The sequence below is a fragment of the Camelus dromedarius genome, chromosome 22, assembly GCF_036321535.1.
Source record: "Camelus dromedarius isolate mCamDro1 chromosome 22, mCamDro1.pat, whole genome shotgun sequence".
NCBI classification, from domain to species: Eukaryota; Metazoa; Chordata; class Mammalia; order Artiodactyla; family Camelidae; genus Camelus; species Camelus dromedarius.
In genome coordinates this window covers 11,426,810-11,444,232 of record NC_087457.1, presented here as the reverse complement: position 1 = coordinate 11,444,232, position 17,423 = coordinate 11,426,810, and the positions used below count along the sequence as shown (strand labels likewise).

Genomic DNA, 17,423 nt, shown 5'->3' with positions numbered 1-17,423 from the left:
TGTGTGTGTGTGTGTGTGTGTGTGTGTGTGTGTGTGTGTGTGTGTGTGTACTGACAAAAAGAAAGGAGTAAGGGCAGTGTTCCAGGAAGAAAACTATGCAAAGAGTCACAAGGAACTAAAGTGACTTCAGTATGGAGTGTGAAGCAAGGTTGAGAGTTTTTAAAAGTGAGTTTGGAGAGGAAAACAGGAACCAAATCCCCAAATCCTTTCCAACAATATTAAATTTAAACTTTCTCCTGAGGGCAATACTGAGCTTTGGTAATGGCATAATGAGATTTGTATTTTATGGGGAAGAAGAAAAAAAAAACAAAAATCCTCTCTGGTTTCCAAATGGGAAATAGATGAAAGAGAGAGACCATTTAGGAGATTCTTCCAGGAGAGGAATGATGAACTAAAAGGCACAGATGGAATCTGAAAACAAAAATAGTTGAAGAGAAAGAATTTGACTAAACAGAATAAAATGAGAAAAATCTTTCAAAGTAAGCAAGAAACCTAGTGCCCAGATCTTGGCTTCTTATATCATTCACAAAAAAAGAAAAGTCAGGGAGGACAGGAGAAAACCAGGCTGCCTTCCAGAAATGGCTAACTCTAGAACTGAGGAAGGAAGTTTACAAGATGAGCCTCAAGTATCTTGTTGCGCCAGGAAGTAAGGAAATGCAAACCAAACAGAACAACAAAAACCCCACAATAATGGGAGTGTATCAAAGAGACATAGGAATGTTTAACTCCCAGAATTCCCCATGGTAAAACCTAGAACAATTTAAGCAACAAAATGAATAGAGAAGAATTGGATTATAACCAAAAGTATAAAATAAATATATCCATGAGTTCATACTGATATAAATAAATGACTGAATAAATAAGCAAAGAGGAGATAAAAAATCTCCCATGCAGAAGAATGGGAGATATTCCAAAGAATATCTACATATCTGATTAATTCTCAAGGAGCTGGAGGATAAGTCCCCACTCCTTACGTGTGGGCTGTGCATTGTGACATCCTTCCAGAGACAATGTTGTGAGCTAGGTGTCAAGGTTAACATCACCAGTTAACAGATCATATTGATAGTATGTACTCTTAATATGACGTGTTGAGAATGGTACTTTATCACGGTGGTCTTTGCCTCAAAATCCCACACCCCAGTCAAATTATAAGGAAAATACCGATTAACATGCATTCTTCCAAAATATCTCATGAGTACCCTCAAAACTGTCAAGATCATCGAAAACAAGGAACGTCTGGGAAACTGTCACAGCTAAGAGGAGCCTAAGGAGACATGATTAATAATGATAACGTAGTGTGGAATTCTAGAGCAGAAAAAGGACACTAAGTAAAAACTAAAGAAATCTGATTAATTATGGACTATTGCTAATAATAATTTATCAATATCATCTCATTCATTGTGACCAATGTGGTACACAAGTGTAAGGTGTTGCCAGTAGGAAAAACCAGGCATGGTAGATGTGAAAACTCTCTGTATTAGCTTCACGATTTTTCTGTAAATCGAAAACTACTCTAAAAGGTAAATGTTTACTTAAGATATATAAAAACAACAACTGGAGAGAGGAATGAAAACCATGAATTACAGAGATTAAGAAAGACTCAACTTTACTCTGCAAGAGTATTTGGAGGGACACATCAAATTCTAAGGAAAGCCAGGACATAACATATATTGTACTTAGACAGTTAAATTAGTCTGGTGGATTACGGAGAAGAATGAACAGGATCAAGCAGGACATTTAGGAAATCTAGGCTCACTGCAAGAAGGGCGTTTATTTGGGTAAATATCTGTACACGCAGGGGGAAAAAAATCAACAGAAGAGAAACTCTGTGTCCAACCATATTCTTGCTTCGGGAAAATAATTCTCTTTAGCCCAATGGATGGGGGATGGAGAGCCTTAAGATGAAGGTACCCGAGGAAATGCCTCATTGAGATGTGGCTGGAAAGCTTCAAGTGTGGCAGTAAGGTTTTCAGCACTGGGAAGATGTTCATGTGAAAATTACCTTTCAGTATCCTTAAATCTCCCATAAAGTATAGGATATACAATTACATGTACACAGCACGTGGAGTCATCTGTATATAGTAATGTAATAGTAATACAACAGGGTCATTTTGCAGAGATAAAACACATCTCTTACCAATAGAATTCTAATCTTCCTACTGCACGTTATTTGCACCATGGGAGATAAGCATCTTTTCTGGAGTAAGTTCACACAAAGACGTGTCCCCGGCGTAAACTAGTAAGTTCCCCACTGGTTTAGTTGGGTCTTGAATTTTACTCATTCTGAAAATGCCTTCCTTTTTTATTTTAACCAATTTCTTAATTGAAGTATAGTTAACTTACAATGCTGTGTTAGTTTCAGGGGTACAGGAAAGTTTATACATAATTGAATCACTTTGCTGCATATATATTTATTCTCTTACATAAATTCATATATATATGCCATGCATATATATTCTTTTTCAGATTATTTTTCATTATAGGTTATTACAAGATATTGACTATAGCTTCCTGTGCTATACAGTAGGTCCTTGTTGTTTACCTATTTTGTAGATAGTAATATGTATATGTTAGTCCCAAACTCCTAATTTATCCCCCTGCACCTCCTTTCCCCTCTAGTAACCATAAATTTGTTTTCTGTCTCTGAATCTGTTTCTGGTATGTAAATAAGCTCATTTGTATATTTTTTAGATTCAACACATAAGTGATATCATGTGATATTTGTCATTCTCTGCCTGACTTATTCACTTAATATGATAATCTCTAGGTCCATCCATGTTGCTGCAAATGGCATTATTTCACTCTTTTTATGGCTGAGTAGTATTCCATTATAGATATATAAAACCACATCTTCTTTATCCAGTCATCTGTTGAGGGACATTCAGTTTGCTTCCATGTCTTGGCTATTGTAAATAGTGCTGCTATGAACACTGGGGTGCATGTATCTCTTCAAATTGGAGTTTTCTCCACATATATGCCCAGGAGTGGGATTGCTGGATCATATGGTAAGTCTATTTTTATTTTTTTAAAAAACCTTTTTACTGCTCTCCATAGCGACTGCACCAATTTACATTCACATCAACAGTGTAGGAGAGTTTCCTTTCTCCACACCCTCTCCAGCATTTATTTGTAGACTTGTTGACGGTAGCCATTCTGACTGGTATGAGGTGATATCTCGTAGTTTTGATTTGCATTCCTGAAATAATTAGTGATGTTGAATATTTTTTTTATGTGCCTGTTGGCCATTGGTATGTCTTCTTTGGAGAAATTTCCATTTAGGTCTTCCCATTTTTGATTGGATTGTCTGTTTTTTGTTGTTGTTGTTGTTGTTGTTGTTGTTTGTTTTTTTGATATGCTGTATGAGCTGTTTGTATATTTTGGAAAATTAATCCCTTGTCAGTAACATCGTTTACAAATATATTCTCCCAGTCCGTAGGTTATCTTTGAGTTTTGTTTATAGTTTCCTTTGCTGTGCCAAAGCTTTTAAGTTTAATTAGGTCCCATTTGTTTGTTTTTGTTTTTATTTCCATTACTCTAGGAGACAGATCCAAAACAGTGTTACTGTGATTTATGTCAAAGACTGTTCTGCTATGTTTTCCTTGAGGAGTTTTAGAGTATCTTTTGTTACATTTAGGACTTTTATGCATTTTTATTGTATTTTTGTATATGGTGTTAGAGAATGTTCTAATTTCATTCTTTACATGTAGCAGTCCAGTTTTCCCAGCACCAATTATTGAAGAGACTGTCTTTTCTCTATTGTATATTCTTGCCTCCTTTGCTGTAGATTAAATGACCATAAGTGGGTGGGTTTACTTCTGGTGTCTATTGTGTTTCATTGATCTGTGTATCTGTTTTTGTGCCAGTACCACGCCGCCTTGATTATTGTAGCTTTGTAGTGTAGTCTGAAGTCAGGGAGCATGATTCCTCCAGCTCTGTTCTTCTTTCTCAAGACTGTTTTGGCTATTCGAGGTCTTCTGCATTTTCATACAAATTTGAATATTTTTAGTTCTACTTCTGTGAAAACTGTCATTGGTAATTAGTAGGGATTGCAATGAATCTGCAGATTGCCTTGGATAGAATGGCCATTTTAACAATATTGATTCTTCCCATCCAAGAACACAGTGTATCTTTCCATCTGTTTGTGTCATCTTCAATTTCTTTCAACAACATCTTACAGTGGGAAATGCCTTCCTTTTAATTGACGTGTTTAATCATTTTATATTTCATGTCACTATTAAGATGGTGAGATTTGAGACTTCCATTTTCACTACTTGTTTTCCGTTCATCCTATCTAATTTTTATTTATCTTCTCCTCCTTTCATGTTTCTTTTATTTTCTTTAAATTATTTTAGAATTTCCCTTTAATTTATCCATTATCTTTTTAGATAATGAATAAACTGTACTTTTCAGTGTTTCTGAGGATTTTTGTACACATACTTTAACTTTCTATTTTATGTAGAATTAATATTGTATCACTTCACAAAAAGTGCAAGAACCTTACATTTCCACTCTTTGTAGTATAGTTCTCAATTTTATTTAATCTGTATAGGTGTAGAGACAAAGAGGGATTTTATAAAGATAACATAGGCAATTTACCAATAAGATACAACAATTATTTATGTACCTAACAACAGAGCCTCAAAAGTACATGAGGCAAAAACTGACGGAATTGAATGAGAAATGGAAAATTCAACTATAATAACTGGAGACTTCAATATCCTACTTTCAATATGGATAAAAAAACTAGGCAAAAGATCAACAATGACAAATTGATGACTTGAATAACAGTGTCAACCAAGTAAACCTAAGAGACATTTGCAGAACACTTCACTCATAAGGAGTGGAGTACACATTGTCCTCAAGGGCACATGGAGCATTCTCTAGAATAGACCACATGTTTGTTGAATGTTCAAAGTGGTCTTATTCATAATAGTCAAAATGTGGAAATAGCTCAAATGTCCATCAATTGCTGAATGAATAAACAAAAGGTGATCTATATGATGGAAGATGATCGAGCAATAAAAAAGAGTAATACACACTACAATACAGACGGACCTTAAAAACATTACACTAAGTAAGAAACTTAGACACAACAGGTACATTGTGTATTTATTTACACAAAGTGTTCAGAATAGGCAAGTTCACGGGGACAGAATGTGCATCAGTGGTTGCCAGGGGCTGTGGCAAGGGGAGAATGGGGAATAACTGCTGATGGTCCGGGGCTTTGTCGGGGTGATGACACATTCTAAAGTTGATTGTGTTCATGGTTACGCAACTTCATGAATCTACTAAAAACCACTGAATTGTATACTTGAAAATGGTGAATTAAATAGCCTGTGAATTCAATCTCAATTTTTAAAAAGAGAAATTAAAAAGAATCATAATGCATTAAAAAACTTTTTAAGGAAAACCTGTTATGCTAATCTACATATTTATTATGCCTGGTGATTTTCATTCCTTCCTGACGATCTGATTTTCCATCTGGTATTTCCGTACAGCCCGACGAACTTCTGGAGTGCTTCTTGCAGTAGGTCTGCTGGCAACAAACTCTTTAGCTTTTGTTTCTTTGAAAATGTCTTTATTACCTTTATTTTTGAAGAATATTTTCACTGGTTGACACGTTTGTTTGTTTATTGTTTTCCTTCCAGGACTTTGAGGAGTTCCCCAGATTTCTGGATTTGACTTTTGCTTCAATGAGAAATCAGCTACAATTCATACTGTTGTTGCTCTACGTAATGTGTAGTTTTTCTTTGGCTGATTTTAAGATGTTTCTCTTTATCTCTTGTTTAAGATTCTCTCTTTATCTCTTGTTTTCAGCAGTTTGACTATGGTGTACATAGTGATTCAAGATACAGTTTTCTTCATCTTCATCCGACTTAGGGTTCATGAGCTTCTTAAATATGTAAATTTGTTTCTTTCACATATGTTAGACTTTTTGATAGTGTCCATGCACTATTGTGGTATTTTAATTTTAAAAATATTTTTCCCCTGTGTTCTTCAGATTAGGCAATTTTTATTGATACAACTTTAAGTTTGCTGACTAATCAAACCCAGCTGGTGTTATAAACACATCCAGTGAATTTTTTGATTTTGAATATTTTGTTTTTCAGATCTAAAATTCACACTTGATTGTTTTTGTTTCTCTTGCTGATTAGATTTTTCTATTTCCTAACTCATTATGACTATATTTTCCTTTATGTCCTCAAGCACGTCCATTAGTTGGATCATCTCAGTGTTAGTCTGCATTGATTGCTTTTTCTCTTGAGTATTGGTCACATTTTCCTGTATCTTCCTAGGCATGTATGTTAACTTAATATTTTACCTGGACATTATAAAATGATACATCATGTAAACTCTGGGTTCTGTTATATTCCCTCAAAGAGTACTGATTTTTAAAGCAGGCAGAGAACTTAACTGAACTCAAACTCTCCCCAACTGAGTGTGTGTTGGAGGTGGGGATGGGGGTAGCAGCTAAAATTTCTGCCCAGTACTATTAGCTTTTGCTAGGCTATTTGGAGTTGGCCTCACAGATGTGCTGTTTAGGTGTCAGGTACAAGTTTAGGCAAAGTATAATCACAGAATTAGAGGCTTCCATTCTATGGTTTTTTTCTTCTTGAATTTTCCCCCCATTTTCTGGTGCCATTGTCCCTCAGAACTCTCTCCTCTAGTTCTTCAAACCAGTAAGACTATGGGTTTTTATCTGGGTCTTAGCCAATTAGCTTGGTGTTAACTGGGGTCATCCTTGAGGAAAAAAGCCTTAAAAATTGGGAAATTCACTCAATGTTATTTCCTTCTTTCAAGTATTCACTGCCCTCAAGTTCCTGCCTATTTCTGAATGCTCTTCATTGCCTTCAAGTACATGACTTTTGAATTTTGTCCAGGGTTTACAGTCATTATTAGTGGGAGAGCTGGTCTGGTAACAGTTACTCCACTAGTAGTAGAGGTGGACCCCCAAGGTTGGGTGTAATAATAGTGAATTCCATTCAAATAGTAAGCACACTTGGAGAAAATAAGAGACAATTAGAAACCATACACACACACACACACGATCAGTAATCGTGTGTGTGTGTGTGTGTGTGTGCACGCGCGCGTGTGTGTGTATGTGTGTGCTGCGGGGCTCAATGACCACTGACTCCACTGAAGAACTTTTATGTCTGAGGGCCAAAAATCAGAAACTTACAGATGTGTACGTGAAACTGGGAGAAGGCTGTGGAATAGAGATGAGATGAGGGATGAGTAAGAAGGTGAAGTTGGCATTGACCCTTGGGGGTTGCCAGCAAGTCTCAGATGTGAGGGGAGTGAGTCAGTGGAGCACCAGAGTTCCACCTGTGTTGGTTTGCTTAGGGCTGCAAGTCAAGATATAGTTTGTTCAGACTCAGGCCAAATAGTAATCAAAAGCTATTTGCTAAGACCACATACCTGAATCACGTCCTTGCTTCTGGACTGCAGAATCCCATGGGTGATCAAAAAGAATGGAGATGGCAATAAAATAAAACTCTTCTTCATGGGTCCAAAGTTCATCAATAAAACTGGGTTTGGATGATCTAATATACCAAATCCTACTCTGTAGGGTCTGCTCTCCACACCCCAAGCACATGAACTTATTATAAAGTGGTCCTTTGTGGTTCTGACTAACTCAGTGGAAACTAGATGGGAGAAGATGCTAAAACAAAAGACATGGTGGATGACCCAACCCAACACCTCCATTTTATAAGAGGGGAAACTGGGGCCCGGAGAGGTGAAATGACTCTTCAAGATTTCCCAGCAACTTAGCAGCAGAGACAGGACTTAACTTCTGACTCGAAGTCCACTCTACCAAAACTTACCGAGTAACCAGGACTTTCTGAAACCACAGCTCCCCCCAAAGAGGGTGCAAACTGAGCAATAGATGTCACTATGTAGCGGCGTGAGAAATCAAGACTCTTATTTACAAAACAGCAGTGCTTGAAAACTCATTTGAAATCGTTTAACAGTTTGCCAGCTGGTCTGTGAAAAGCTATGCTGCCACTTCACTGGCCCATTAGCTATTTCAGTAAATGCATCATTTATTTGTCATACTTTGCAAAAATAGACTCCAAATTCAAGTTACTGCATCTTTTTGTTGTTGTTGTTCATTACTCAGGCCTCAGAACCCACTTAGCTAATGGAGGCATCATACACACCTTCCAAATAAAAGATCTGTTTTGGTAAATAACGATTCCATTGGCGGCACCCACCAACCTCCATATCTCTAAAGAAATCTTCAATTTTATTCTCGTGTATTTTTAAGTCAAAGTGGTTTTCCCAAGATTTGGGGCAAAAATTTCCCATTTCTTACAGTAAAGACCTGTAAATCATTTGGGGATTGTAAACAACACATCCTTTAAATAATATGAAAATGCTTGCACTTCCTACTAGCATGAAAATTTCCTGCAGGCAAGGACCATGCCTTATTCATGATTGCATCTCAGCATCGAGCAGGATAATATATAACATGAGAATCACCTAGTAAGTATGACTAGTGGATGAATAAATGAAGAGATCTTTCTTTCAGGTGACTCCATCCTAGCAAAGCATCCATCGGACTGAATTTCTCCATTTTCACATAAGCAGTTTCAAGCCTGGGCATATAGCCATGTAAAGGCCCCAGATACAATTTACCAGGATGCCAGCTGCTTCCTCCCTTACCTCAACCTCAACTGTAAAAAAAATCCCCAATTTTCTTGGGGGAAACGTGTGCCTGAGACAATAACTGTCAGCAGCAGAATCTGCTTAAAAAATAGATCGAAAGTGTAGAATGGACTATCCCCTTGGTCTGTGTGTGCGTGTGTGTGTGTGCTTTTTTTTCCCCTCTCCATATCACTATGCCTTTATATACACAAGACACACCAGGGATCTTCTGGTAAAAAGCTTTCCACAATATTTCACTTGCCAGAGCAAACACCATGCTGTGGACTTCTGGAAGACGGGAGAATGTCTTCTTTTATCTTCCAGGACAATGGCATCTTTGTGTTCCAGGGTTTATTATGATGCCTGTTACATGGAAGTGCTCAGTAAATTTCAGTCAAATGAGACAGTGAAAAAAACATCAGTAGGTAGGTTCTGCTTGGAGTAAACCTGACATTTGTTTGGATACCTTCATCTCAGTTCACAATCGACTTTATAGAATCCCATCTACTGCAAAAAATTAGGTCTAGCTGTAGCAGCTTAAAAAAAAAAAAAAAGACACCCATGATTACTTTTTTGCATGGAGTTAAAGCTATAATTTTAGAAACAAAGGAAATAGTTTCCTATTTGTTAAAAGACAGGGTTCTCCTGATTCTGCATCTTTTCGCAAGCGTCCTTTATTTTGTTCAATGACAAAGGCCAACAAACAAAGCCCACAGCTATTTAAGACCCAGCATGGTAGATACGGGTTCCTAAAACCTTAGGAAAACACTGTGCTGAGCTCTTGCAAAATACTATCATGGTTCTTGAGCTTAAACTAAACAATAGAGATCTTCAATCAATACCAAGCAAGGGCCTTAGAGCACTGGGGAAGGAAAGTCAGCAGCTTCACATTGTATTGTCGGCTTCCTGGGTGTGGCCAAAATTGGCATCTGAAGAACGCTTAAGTGACCCGGATTTTTAGTGGATGCATTTTCATGTTGCCTTTGCTTTTTTCTTGGTCAACACCTCAAAACCAAGAACACTGGGGTTCCATGTATCCCATTTAGGACTTCCCAATGTATTATCCTGGTCTGAAATTAGAAGCCCTAGTTGGTTTCCAGTTCTCTGCTTGATGAATTTGCCCACCATGCATAAATGGAGGCAGGATGATTCCATTTCAAAAAGCCAGGCTCATCTTCTCTGGAACCTAGTCAGTGAAGATGAAGCATTAACCAGGCTTCCTCTGACAAGTGTTCCACCCACCGGCATCATGAATAACAATAATGGACAAAAAGCTGTCTCGGCTGAAGAAAGAATGGCCCTGATGTAAACAGACAACTGTGAAAGTTCATTAACTGCATTTCTTGTTGGATTTGAGAGTGAGCAGAAATTTAACTTATTACTCCTATTACTCATTAAATTTATAGTTGCCCCACTCGTGTTCCCAAGGCCTGGTCTTTGCAAATTCTCATGCTCAACCTCCTTTTCGTTTTGCTAAGGGGGAGAGTCTGCTGAGCCATGTGAAGAGAAGTACGTGTATCTTTCACGTGTCCCCTTTCTCCCCTCCCCCCGCTGGACCTCAGTCCCCTCCAGGCTTTTCACATGGACTCTGCATCAGTTCTGTCCAGTTTCCTGGCCTCTGAATCCCCGACTCCAATCCATCACCCAGTAATCCCCCTAAAGCACTGATGACACCGATCATCTCTCTACTCAAAAAAAAAAAAAAAAAAAAAAAAAAGTCAGTGGCTTTCAAATAAAGCTCAGCTTAGCCTGACATGCTGGGATATTTATTGTTTGCTTCTAATCTGTCTTCTCGGCTTTAGCTCACTTACACCTCTAACCCCACCCAACTTGATTGCTAACCATGCTCACGCTTCCGTCTCTCCACGACTTTGGTCCTGCTGCTCTAAAGAACCTGTTTACCAGTTTCCACGTGTCCTGATGCTAACTCCAAGTTAGAAGTCATTTTTTCCTCTATTTGCAATTCCCAAAGCATCATGCTGGGATGGCTTTTGAGCTCCTTTTTTTCCCCTCCATGTTTTGTGTTCTACTTATTTCAATAAAGGTATTATCTTGCTTGCCCCTCACTGCTCCTCTCCAGACTTTAAACCCTTTGAGGTTAGAGGATGAGTCACAGATATTTTAATATTCCGTATAACTTCACTTGGTACATCACAGGTACTTAGTAAGTGTGAAGGAAGGAAGGAAGGAAGGAAGAAAGAAAGGAAGGAAGGAAGGGAGTATGATCTCTTCTATGTCACCCTATTTTCCAACTCCAATAATATGAACACCAGCCGTTTAAGCAGTTTAATTATCTAACCCAAAATGTGGGCTCTGGAGATCAGAGTGAGTCTAGATGCAACAGCTGAGGTGTCAAAACACATTAAAAATAATAATGCAAAAATAACCAGGTGTAATCGAAGCTGAGCATCTTCTCCTGGCACCTCTTCCCCTAACATTCAATTTAGAATTGTGTCCTATAATTATCACATCTGCTTCAGGGTCCTATTTTCTGCTGCTTCTCAACTAGATAAAATATATACAGCCTTCAGAGATCAAAAATATTTGTATAAGGAATGAACTAATGCTTGTGTTTTAATCATAAAAATTACACCTTTTTTGAGAAATTTTTGAGCAATTTTTTTTTTATCAAGTATGCAGCCCTGGGAAATGTTTGATCATCTGTTTGAGACCCGTGATTCTGAGTGCACCGGAGAAATTGGAGAAGGTGGGGGCTGCGGTCTTTCGGTTGGTTAACAGGAGTGAGACCACTGAAATCTCAGGCATCCAGGCAGGATCTACCATCAGCAGTATATTGTTTTGGATATTGTGGGTGATACAAAAAAGATGTGAGCCCTGCCCTCAAGAAACTTTGCCAAGCCAAATCTTTGCCAAGACTGGGTTGAAAGTATCAGGACAGGTAACACCAAATGCCCAGCACTGGGATTCACGCTCCAGTGAAGGTTCTGGCAGCCTCTGGGTATACAGCATGGACGGTCAAGAGTAAATCCAAGACTCAGCCTCTACTTGGAAGGGACAGCTGTCAAGGGGCCCTGGAGGACCAACTGTCCACCCGATTCTGTTGAATTCCCATCCAATTTATTTCTCCTTTTGTTCCCTTTACTGATCTCCCCACTGCTGCTACTTTCTTTAGTTCAAGCAGCATAATTTCTCACTAGATGAAATCAGTAGCCTCCCAGTAAATCTCCCTGCCTCCCTTCCAGTTCCCCTTCTAATCCAGCCTCCATGTTGCTGTCTGTAGAGATCTCTTTCAAAAATACAAATATCAACATGTAACTTTCCTGCCCAAAAAATCTTTCAATTACTCCCTATAGTCTTCAGGGTTAAGTGGAATATTCAGCTCCCATTCTGATCTGACAATTTCTCCGGCAGCTTCTCCCATGATCCCTCCAAACCTGGCCTTCAACCCCAGCCATTCCATACAGCTCCTCCAGGGGGCGCTGCTGCTATCCTGGTTCCCATGCCTTTGCCTCAGCTGTGCCCTCAGCCTGCAGTGTGGTCCTACCCAGCTGCTGGACTTGCGTATCTTCCAGTTGCCCTTCAAGGTCTGGGAGTTCCATCTCTCCATTCATATGGGTCTTTTACCTGCCCGGTTAGACAAGAATTAATCTGTGGCCAGAATCCTCTGTTCTGAAATGAAGTCTTCATAGGGTATTTGGTACGTCCATTTTCCTGTGAGTAAACACTCAGCATGCCTAGATGCACCCAATACGTTTTCTTCTAATACCCCTGCTCTCCTGCAAAAGCCAACATGCTGTTCCCAAGCTTGGTTTCCTCCTCAACTCAATGACTGTCAAGAGATTTCTGGTCTCCCACCCCCCACCAACACTATTAAAGACACCTAGATCAGTTGTTCGTGACCTTCATACTAAAGGAATTCCCAGTGTTTGTTTCTTTGTTTTTTAGCCCTGAAAACAATGCATGAATGAGGCACCTCTTACCAGGAAGTGTTGCTCCCCTACCAACCTACTAGTGGTTTGAGAAACATGACCTTGGGCAAAGGAAGCAGGTACAGGGTTCATTCACAGGAGTCACAGGAACAGGAGCCATTCTTGGGTAGAGGGAGGAGCTGGTGACCCCGAACGGAAATGAGCTAAGCCCGGAAGTCAAGAGAAGGTGGAGGATTTGGATTCACAAGGAAGAGGAGATACAAACACCTGTGTGCACTTAGATTAATCACAGCTTCTTACAAGGACCTATTAGGATCTACGCGGTGTGACCTTCTCTCAGCCTAACCTCACTTTTGAGCCCTCTCCTCTCATTAGCATCGGGACCTCTGCCCCCAACTCGAAGGGGCCAAGTGACGTCCCCACGCGGGGCCCTTTGCCCCTGCCGGCACCTCTGCTTGAAGCAGCAAGTGCTTCATGTATGGATCCATCTCCTTCTTCAGGTCACAGTTCAAAATGTCAGCTTCTCTGAAAGGCTGTCACGAACCGTCCCATGTAAAAGAAACTGCTCCCCATTAGCACTTGTCACAGGTTAAACACACTTAGCAAGCTCGCTGCCTGTCTTCTTCCTGAGTTCAGAACCTTCTCTTATTCACCGTAGCATCTCCAGCACTCGATGCCTGGTACCAAATAGGAATTCAATATTGGCAGAATGAAGGGGGAAGTGAATGAATAAATAAACGAAGGAGTGATGGAGGACTTAAAAAAGTAACCCCTAACAAGTTTCCTGTTTCTAAAATCCTGACTTCAAGTCACCTGATCAGAACTGCTATTTCTTTCATCTCACAGGGAGATCGGGAGCTAAGTATTAGGCTGTTGTCGCCAAACAATTTCGTCCCCAAATCTTTGGAATCCTGCAAGCCACATACTAACGGAGAAGGCTTGTTGGATAAAGAAAGGATGGCTTAACACTCATAGGGAGATTCACCAGCAACCTGTAGCTGGGAACGTGTGCCCTGCCATGGGTTCCAGCCACACCATGCATCCAGTCTTCGACAGAGGACTTCAGACAAACTATTTTCTGTTGACCAGGTTCTCGTGAAAATAGGCAGAAATCTCTGTTCGATTTTGATTTTTTTTTAAAAAAATCCTTGACCTGATGTGTTTACTGCATGTATTAATTCCACCTGCGGATGGGATGTTTTTCATCTCCAAAGTCTACATGGGTGTGACAGCCTGGTGTTTGTCATATAGGACAGCTGTCCACCTGCATTCGGACTGACTGTGGCGGTTTTCAAAGTCCATGTGTTCCCTGATAATCCTTTCTTCAAGGGTAGAGTTTAATTCCTTACCAATCCTCGAATAGAGACCTGCTCTATAAAAAGAAGGGGTCTAATTCATGATGTCTGATGTCCTTTCCAGCACTAAAAATTATGATGCACAGAAACATTAAATTTTCAAATGAGCTCTTTTGCTCTGTCTTTAGATGAGAATTATACCAGGTTAGTCTAATTTCCTCTGAAACAATGAAATAACTGTGCATTTCCTCACCTAAAGCTTTTAAAGGAATAAATAATAACGGTCCACAAAATGAATATTCTATTTTCACCTAGTTATCATTTTATAATTTAGACTCTCACTGTTTCAAAATAAGAAACTGTCTTGTGTCTGTGTTTTATGCTAGCCCAAAGAAATTTAAACTATAAAGAAAACCTTTGAAGTACTTTCTGATCATTGAATTTTATAATTCTGTAATTCAATAACTTCCTTTGTTTTCTACATTGGACCCCATATTCAGAAGAGGTGACCATTTTTCTTATTAAATTAGAACTTGGAAGTAGAGACAGATAGCATCTATTTTCTGCAACAAATAACACTAACCTTGAGTTAGTAACCAGGTTATGCATATTAATAACTATTTAGGCTAATCCCATTTAAAATCCCTTGTTTATCTACAAGGATAATTTCTTTTTTTAACAATTTGATCTGCCGCTTGAAGCAAAGGAAGGCCAGAGTGCTAACACAGTTCTGTGGAGGTTCTGATGACTAAATAGTGTGGATATCAAGAAAATACAAAAGGTGTAAGCTTTTTTTGTGCTATTAAATTACATACAAATAATAGGAAGTTGCGTGTAGGTCAGAGAAATTGAGGTCAATGTATAAAAATCAACTGCATTTTCTGTATATCAGTAACAAACGCAGAAAAATGAAATTGCAAAAATATAATTTACACTAGTCTTAAAAAGCACAAAATACTTAAGGATAAATGTAACAAATAATGTGTGAAATCTTTACAATGAAAACTACAGAACATTGCTGATAGAACATAAAGAAACACAAGTAAACAGCGAGATACAGGACATGCACGGATTATAACACTCAATATTGTGAGTAGTTTAAATAAATCTCCCCAAATTGATCTACAGATTTAGATTCCATTCAATACTCCAACAAACTTTCTATGTAGAGATTGACAAGCTGATTGTAAAATTTATACAGAAATGAAAAAAAGATTTAGAACAGCCAAACAATCTTGAGAAGGAAGAACAACACTGGGTAACTTGCACTCCCTGATGTCAGAACTTCTCTAATACTGAAAAAAAAAATAGATACCTCATGGTACTGGCATAAAGAGAGACAAATAAATCAACGAAACACAATATATTATATAGAAACAGACTCACACACTATCAGTAGATTTTCACTAGAGGCACCTAGAAAATCTAATGAGGAAAAGAAAATAATTTCAATAAATTTTATGTAGTAACTGGGCAACTATATGAAAACAAAGTGAATTGCAACCCCTACCTCACACCATACACAGAAGTGAATTTGAGATACATCATAATCTTAGATGTAAAAGCAAAAACAATGAAACGTATAGAAGAAAATACACAAGAATATCTTTGATCATGAGTGCAGGCAAAAATCTTCTAGATGGGACACAAAAAGCAATGATTATAAAAGAAAAAGGATAAATTAGACTTCCATAGTTTAATAGTCTGCTTCCCAGATATTGTTCAAGAAAATGAAGAGCCAAGTCACAGACTAGGAGAAAATATTCACAATGCATCTATCTGACAAAGGATTTATATTGATACTACATGAAAACCTTCTACTTACCACTCAATTAAAAAAAGGCAAACAACCAAATTTAAAAAGAAATAAAGACATGAACAGATACTTCACAGGGAAGATATACGAATGACCAATAAATATATTTAAAAAGTACTTGACGTCATCAGTCAACAAGGAAATGCAAATTAAAGTCATAATGAAATACTCTTCTATACCCACTAGAATGGCTAACATTTCAAAGACTGATAAAAACAAGTATTGGTGAAGATATGGAATTCACACATGTTACTTTAGAGCACGCAAAATAATGCAGCTACTCTGGGAAACATTCTGGCAGTTTCTCATACAATTAAAAACACACCCAGTGTATGACCCAGCAAGTCTACTCCAAGGTGTTTAACAGGAGAAGTAAAACATCTTTCAACAGCAACAGCAGAAACAATATTAATGAATGGATAAGCACAAAAAAAATCAAGAGGGGAACGGGCAGACAAACTCCGGAATTTTGGTGGAGTGGAGACCCACTCGGTGGCAAAGGGCAAGGGGAACACTCTGCTTTATATACAACAAATGGATACATTTCAAAACCCACGTGAGAAGCTAGACGCAGAAAAATATACTTCCTGCTGGTGTTTCTGTGAAGCTTTAGAAAAGGCAGAGCTAATATATGGTGAAAAATAAGAAAAGTTGTTCCCTGGAATGGAGGTTACGATCGACTGGGGAGGGACACGTGGGAATTATGTCATGATAGGAAAGTTCTGGATCTCCATAGGAGTGCGGGTTCCCCAGGTGTTTGCATCATCGAAACTCACTGAACTGTAACACTTAATATATCTGCATTTCACCATATGGAAAATACACACCACTTTTTTTCATTAGAAGAAAAAATCATAAATCAGTCCTTGTAAAATGATTCAAGTAGGATCCTTTTAGAAATGAAAATGACTGTCATGCTAAAAATGTAGGTGATTTTTACCTACATTTTAGGTGATTTTTTACATTTTGCTTCCTCCATTTATTCATTCATTCAGCAAGTATTGAGTGCCTCCCTCTGTGTCCCGCACTGCCCTAGGTGTTTTTGAACACATCAGTGGGCAAAACAAACACAGAGGCCTGCTTCCCAGTTACTAACAATCTACAGAGGGTGTAGGGAAAAAAGATAAAATCGAGAAAACCATAATAAACCGGTAAACGATGTAGTGTTTTAAAAGATGACGTGCTAGGAAAGAGAGAAAGCTGTGACTCGGCCATATCATGCTCCAGCTGCTTGATACCATTTTTTTTAAACAGTTATGAATATGTCTGTATTTACTGATTAGCAGTCTTGCCTTTATTAATTGATCGGGCATTAGAAGTGTTCTAGAAATAGGTTGTCTGTGCGCGTGCGTGCACTTTAAAACATGCCGGGTTATCCTCATGGCTTTATTCCTCAAGCTTCTGCAATATTTAATGCCTGAATAAATGTCTATCCAGACGTCACCTAGAGTGGGTGAAAAGGTTGGTTTCAAGGGCATGGTGTTCAATGCTAATCGCATCTCATGTGCTACTGAGTCACAGTCGCATTGAGTTATCAAGTCAAAGAGCAGCCCTTTTTGTCTTCCGCATAAAAGACAAGCCCTCAGACGTTACAGAAGGCAGACGCCCAAGTCATTAAGATGAGTTGTACATAAAAGATGCAGCACTGATCATTCAAAACGGGCAAGAAGAGCATGCTCTAGGAATAATTCTTCCGCAAGTCATAATATCTGGCACAAAACATAAATAAAGCCCTATTTTTCTCCCTCGGTGCCTGCTGTGGAGAAATCACTG

General features: G+C 38.6%; 1 protein-coding gene across 4 annotated transcripts in view; it reads right to left on the bottom strand.

Moving 5' to 3' along the window:
• ZMAT4 (zinc finger matrin-type 4) overlaps positions 1-17,423 on the bottom strand; it is a 416,088-nt gene that overhangs the window by 212,788 nt on the left and 185,877 nt on the right. The window lies entirely within an intron of this gene.